Source organism: Sprattus sprattus (assembly GCF_963457725.1).
Source record: "Sprattus sprattus genome assembly, chromosome: 4".
NCBI lineage: Eukaryota > Metazoa > Chordata > Actinopteri > Clupeiformes > Clupeidae > Sprattus > Sprattus sprattus.
The window spans coordinates 34639090-34646611 of NC_137923.1; positions in this window are offsets into that span (position 1 = coordinate 34639090).

Below are 7522 nucleotides of genomic sequence, written 5' to 3' on the forward strand. Positions count from 1 at the left end.
TCTCTACCTTTCTCTTGAAAATACACTGCAGGAGTTCTATCCGATTCAAGTCAGATGACATACTTGGCAGGCCAGGGCCCTGTTCGGCGTACAACTGAAGCTAAGATAATTAATTTAGCTCGCAACTGGAGATTAACTAGCTCGCTAAATGAGAACAAGCCAAGCCCGTCTGGCGACGGGCGCTAATTTATTTTAACCTCTCGTTAATTTATCCCAGGCTAAAATCATCAGCTAAATTGCGCGTGCACGTCCTGCTTTAAAAGGCATGAAAGGTCGATAACCAAAACCAGGATTTTTTGAACGGCATTATAGTCTAAACTCAAAGAAAAAGACTCATTGTTTTCTCCGCTAAGGCGGGATATGACCATGAACGCGTTATGAAGAATTAAAGACCATAATCATGTCAAAATTCATCACTGTCGCGACTGAAACAGCATTAAAGAAACTGTCCGTAGGCTGTATAAGTAGTGATTTCTTTTCTTAACCCGATCATGTGACTTTGAAGCAGCGGGCAGAGCGTAGGACTAGCATGCAGTTAATCGCCGGTTCGGTTCCCTTCACCTTCGTAAGAATTGTAGTTTTAAATCGCTTTGAATAAAACCGTCTGCTAAATGACTAAATGAAAATGTATTAATAAGAAATTCCATAAATTAAAGCAATGCAAATAAATTGTGTTTCTTTCTTTCTTCTTATCATGCAACCACCTTACCATCCACATCCACCATCCACCACTGCACAAAAACTAGACACGTTTGCAAAACTAAACGTTTGCAATGATGTAAGTTAAAGTAGGTAAAACAACTTTAGCCAATATCTCCATAATGGTGATGGGTTATGTGCTCAAATTTCCTGGGATCAAAGAAAACATTAGTATTCATGTAAAAACTAAAAATCACGTCTCAGGCTGAGCATGAAAGTTATTTCTGGTTTATCAACTGTACCAATGTCATATAATTATGAGTGCTTTGTTCTCCGCATCGCCGACATTACAAAAATAGAAGACATTCAATGTTCGACGGTGGTGTATGCAATAAATGACTCGAGAAGGTCTTTTAAATGAATTATTCCTTGTCGGGTGGATCGGTAGCACTCATACAAGAACTCATCATGATGGAAAAATGGATCTTCTTGACGATCGCAAAGAACTCTTCCTACGCTAATCAAACTATTAACCTTGTCAATGGGATCCCTCCTTTTGGGCGTGAGTGTGGCAAGTTTAGCCAGCTAAACTTTGCTTAGCCTGTCCTGGAGCAGGCTAGGGCTAAGCGATTAATTACCATGGTTATTGAGCAAAAGTTGCTACGGCGAACTCTCTAAAGCGGTGTTGTCTTTTTTCAGCCTGGAATTTAGCTCGCTAAACCGCTTAGCGAGCGTCGCCGAATAGTGCCCTGGTCATAGTTTTCAGTTGTTATTTTTTTTAGAAACTCTTGTGTGATTTGGGCAGTGTGCTATCAGACGGGGTCCTGCATGTTTGGTGTACCTGGCCCAGACTAGCCTGGTGACACCAGCCTACGTATTTCCGCCTGAATTGATTTCAAGCTCATACTCAGTCTGGCCCAACCCCATTGACAATCGTCTCCAGAACTCAAAATTTTGCAGGACCAATCAGCGAACAGTTCAGAGCTGTGACGCAAAACTCGCCTTGGAGGCAAAGACACGAAAAGCTATCGGAAAAGTTGTCTCAACTCTCGAGAACATCAGAAAATTAAAAGGAGAACAAGAGTATTTTCTTGTAAGTTTTATGATTGGAAAGGACGTCGTAGCTCTTCTCCCAACTGGCTTTGGGAAGAGTTTAATCTACCGAATGCTTACTAAACGTTGCTGATTGGTTAAGGGAACTCCAATGATTTTAAACCTCAAGATAAGCACCCGCCCATCTCGGAAACCAAAATGCATTGGGTTGGCCCAGACTGAAAGACGGAATGAAAAGGAGTCACAGGCTGGTAATGGCCAGGCTAGGCCCAGACAATCACAGTGACTGCTTTGCTTTGTGTTAGGTATCAGGGCCCTGTTCGGCGTACGACTGAAGCTAAGATAATTAATTTAGCTCGCAACTGGAGATTAACTAGCTCGCTAAATGAGAACAGGCCAAGCCGGTCTGGCGACGGGCGCTAATTTATTTTAACCTCAAGTTAATTTATCTCGTCAGCTAAATTGCGCGTGCACGTCTTGCTTCAAAAGGCAAGAAAGGTCGATCCCCAAAACCATGATTTTTTTGAAAGGTACAATGGTCTAAACTCAAAGAAAAAGACTATTTTTTTTCTCCGATAACGCAGGATATGATCATGAACGCGTTATGAAGAATTCAAGACCATAATCATGTCAAAATTCAACACTCCCGCGGCTACCACAGCAATATAAGAAACTGTCTATAAGATGTATAATACGTGACATCTTTTCCCTCATCAGAATGGTACTATGGTGCAGCGGGTTTAGCGTATGGCTTGCATGTTGTAGATCACCGTTTCGACTCCCCTCACCCTCATAGGAATTGTAGTTTTAAATCGCTTTGAATAAAACCGTCTGCTAAATGACTAAATGTGAATGTATTAATAAGAGATTCAATACATTTAAGCAATGAAAAGAAATTGTGTCTATTTCTCTCTTCTTATCATGCACCCACCTTACCATCCTCCACCATCCACCATTCACTACCGCACAAACACTAGACACGTTTGCAAAACTAAACGTTTGCAATGATGTAAGTTAAAGTAGGTAAAACAACTTTAGCCAATATCTATTTGGGTTATGTGCTCAAATTTCCTGGGATCAAAGAACACGTTTGTATTCATGTGCAAATTAAAAATCACGTCTCAGGCTGCACATGAAAGTTATTTCGGGTTTATCAACTGTACCAATGTCTCAACTGTACTATAGGCTACCACTGTCATATAATTATGAGTGCTTTGTTCTCCGCATCGCCGACATTACAAAAATGAAGGCTACCACTCGCAAGAAAGTGATGACATTCAATGTTTGACGGTGGTGTATGCAATTAATGACTCGAGAAGGTCTTCTAAATTAATTATTCCTTGTCGGGTGGATCGGTAGCGCTCATACAAGAACTCATCATGATGGAAAAATGGATCTTCTTGGCGATCGCAAAGAACTCTTCCTACGCTAATCAAACTGAAGGCATTTTTACACTTCTACGATTCTCTCCGATTTGGTCGTAGAGGGACACTTTGGCACGCCTTGGCACGCCTTGGTAACACCTTCACCCAGGTGTTGCCGCCCATCCGACCCGTCGGAGAGCCGTCGGAGAGCTGGTCGGAGACAAACGCTTTTTTCTAACTTTTCTTAAAGAGACGGAGAGAGTCGGAGACCCCCTTGGCTGTGATTGGCCAGTTTACGACATCATTTCCAAACAACATCATTTCCGGAATCACACATGTCAGGACCTCACATTTCCTGTTTTCTGTCAAAATGTTTTAGTACGACTTTGGTAAACTACAAAGCTGCACAGCATGCAGCATTAGGCTATTTTATATAAACCCTCGAAAAGTACATTTCTCCCGACCACTGTTGGTCTCTTGGCTGGTGGCTCGGTGTTGAAAGTGCCTTCTCCAACCAGCTTCAACTGACATCTAACGTAATTTGCTACGGAGTAATGCTGGCAGCATAATTACTTTGCATCTATTAAATAGGAAATGTATTTCATGTATGTGTAGAACCTATTTAGAATGACTGACTTTACATAAAACGGCAGTGAAAGACATTTGAGTCAAACATTACTTTTGCCTCAATGAGGGTGGCGTGTGAGAGCATAATCGGCACGACAACGTTGTACTTATTAGCAGTACACTTTTGAGAGTTATTGTGAATACGCTAACGCTTGATTTAGCGGAAAATCTAGTAAACGTACGTACCACCTGTCTCCTGTTCTGTTGTTGTTGTCGCTCAAATCGCTACAAGCACGTCCTCTGCTTATAACTCAAACTAGTCCAGCAGCTCCTTACTTCATAGTTATAAGGGTATTTCTGTTCGAAGTGTGCATGCTTTGTTTTATAGTGACGTTTCACGCTAACACTTTTGACAAGGGCAACCGTCTCGTTGCAGATTAAACACATCGGTTTTGTCCTGCCAACAAGCAGCACAAATGCATAGCCTACTTGTCAGTCCACTCTGTCTTAAATTCGAGAGTTTTGGAATCAACTTTTCGTGTGTGAGAGCCTGGCAGATGATCATTAGTAAGTGTGCTAATGTATGTGTTTTTCAACATATTCATGGTTGAAATCGCAGTCCCACAACTGTATGTTGAGGTATGCATGTTCTTGCTGTGTGTCTGATATAACTATAACACTGCATGATGTATGATGTATGATGAATACCGTGGGTTTATTTTTCTGGCCCTGTCCTCAGAGTTTGGGGGGTAATTTTGTTCGAAGTGTGCATGCTTTGTTTCATAGTGACACATTCACGTTACCACTTTTTGACAAGGGCAACCGTCTCGTGGCCAATGAGTGCATTGTCATAGCGTTGTAGTTATTCAAAGGTTACCCAGCGATCATTGCAGTATGAATGTGACAAAAATACCAAAGAAAATAAGAACGTATTCATTTTATTGGATCGTTTTATAATAGTTTCTGTATTGTATGTAGCCTAAGATAAGCATATCGTTTTGTTATAAATCGCAATGTTTTTCACAAAAAAATGACCACCACGATGGAGATACATTTGCCTACTCAAGTGAATATAGGCTATAGCATTAGACACGTTAGTATTGACTGTGCTACATGTCTCCAAGGCCCATGTGACTACACCTGCCCGACAGGCCTTGAAGCAGCATCCGTGTCATGTCAGTGACAGTTGGGAGGAAAAACAATCAATGACTTCCAATAAAGAGGTTATGTGGTAGCTACGGGCTCGACAAACAGTAGATAGCCTACCCCACCCAGCGGTCTGGCGTTGAATAGGTTGAATAGGCTTTAGGACGCATAGCCGTCGGAGTAGTATGTAAGCCCGACCAGTACGTTCAATTTTTTCTGAATCAACCGCCTGCCCCCGCCCGCCCATTTTTTTTTCGAGGACGGAGAGGGATACAGAAGTATAAATTAGGCTTGACTCCTTGTCAATGGGATCCCTCCTTTTGGCGTGGGTGAGGCAAGTTTAGCCAGTTAAACTTTGCTTAGCCTGCCCTGGAGCAGGCTAGGGCTAAGCGATTAATTACCATGGAAATTGAGCAAAAGTTGCTACGCCGAATCCGCTAAAGCGTTGTTGTCTTTTTTTAGCCTGGAATTTAGCTCGCTAAACCGCTTAGCGAGTGACGCCGAACAGTACCCAGGTTTTTTTTTTCGGAATTCCGGTTTTTCCGACCTGAAAATGAGACTCTTGTGAATCATGCAGATCCGCAGATTTTTTTTTTTTGGGGTGGGGGGGTTACCGGTGCGGCCGGGTATTGGTAAGCATAATTTTTAGGAGTCATTTATAGATTTTTTTTGGCTCCACCATTCTATCCTTGCGAAAGGTTATCTGACGTTCTGAGAATGTTGGAGATGTGGTGCGAACGTTTTCCCGTGCCCACACAGAGCTGCCAACATACAAGATTTTGGCGTAGCAGATACAATTTCCAGACCACCGCTGCTGCGCTTGACTTGAATATCCTACGGATTTCTCATCAAATCGATATCATTCTTCTAGCAGGCAGCCACGTGCATGGCTTGACATCCAACCAGCCCTAAAGCTCACATATAAACCTATTCGTTCCTTGCACCGGTAGGCTACTTTATTTTTTTAAATGCCGTTACCAATGTTGAACAGTGACTAGCGGTGAGGTTCGTGGCTGCTGAGGCACCGACTCTTGCAGTGTCAGATTTACAAATATGAACCGAATAGAGCAGCTTAAATCACCATTCAATTGGTAGCTTGCACATTGACAACTAGTTGTTTTTCACATCTCATATCAGCATTATTTACATACACATTGGTAAGGTACACAGTTGTTGGCAGTTGCTAGCTTGTGATGAATTCGTTTTAATATCTGGATATATGAACTCGTGAATATGAACTGTTTCATACGAAGTTGCACAGGCACCCTGAGGGTTTCTACCAGTTTCCATTATAATTGTATAGTTAAATCGAGGACACTATAGCATCAGCTAGATAACTAGCTGTCATTTCATGCAAATTGAACTCTTCCATTTAAATCGTTGAAGGTAATTTAAAGTGTCCTTAGCTAGCTAGTAAGCTAGCATAGCAACTATTTAACCGTAACAACCAGGAAACAACTTCAGCTGGAGTTTAATTCCTCAAAATCAGCTCACCAATAAAAAGCAGTCTTGGGTTCAAAGTGATCACAACCACTTGTATGATGTTAAATGGCTTCACATAGATATGAAACAATCCTCAGATAAATAATGTGAAATCAATGGAGCAAGGGCTATTCTGATAACAATGTAATGTTAGCGAATGAGGGGTGAGAAGCTCCCCCTTGCTAATATTTGTCTCCGCTGTTCGTCCAAAGCCAAATATATCCTCGTGATTCCAAATAGCAATTGGCTTTACATGTGAGTAGTTGATCGAGCTATCTTCTATCCCGTATTTTGAAACAAACATTTTAGCTTCAGCATTGGTCTCTTACCATTATTTATCACTTCACATTTCGATTGAGAGTCCCGTTTTCAAGCTCCCGCACGCCCCCTTCATTGAGGCAGAGATTCTGCTTTTTCACTGAGGTTTTATGTCAGATCAGCAAGTCTAAATAGCTTCTACTCAGGCCAGTGAAATACATTAACTATTCCACGGATAAAAAGGGGATATAATAAAAGTGTCTACAAATATTACAGTGGTAACAAACAATGATTAAGCAAAAGGCATGCACTTAATCCAGTTTGTGAGGGATTGCGCAATCTGAAATGAGACGCAGCTAGTGGCTGCCTCACCTCGCGCGTCTCCTCTCTGTTTCACCAGGGAATGCGCAAATTCAGCGATTTTGATTATAATCCTACAGAAATTACATATATAGCACAGATCAGTAGATAAATATTAATATTTATTTTATGTTGACTAATGTTCAGCGCTTAGTGTCCAACACTTTTTTTGACTATGTCTGTGTATAATTGTGTGCAACAGTACAGGGAAAAGAGGAAATTATAAACTCAAAATACTGCAGTTATTTTGCAGAAAAACATATCCTAATATGACCTAGATTGCATCTCAGAGCACGTGAAGTCTCTGGCTTTTGGGGGCCTCGGCGGCCCCCAGACCCCCCACCAAAAAAAAAAAATCGTACTTTATGAATCACAATGTTGCCAGCTCTGCAACAATCCACTCACGTGAACAGCTTCTGACGGATGATTCATTTGGCCCCTGCTCTGTAGAGTAGGTGCAGGACAAAAACCTCAATAATGGCAAAAAATGGCCTGAAGACTAAGTGGTTAAATGTTTTTAAATAATGTCACTGTGTGTGTGTGTGTGTGTGTGTGTGTGTAAAAGAAAGGGGGCTTCGCCGCGTCATGGTACCTGTAGGTGCGTGGTATATTTTCCTGTTTTTTTGTCCTTTACCAATCACACCCCTGAGGTA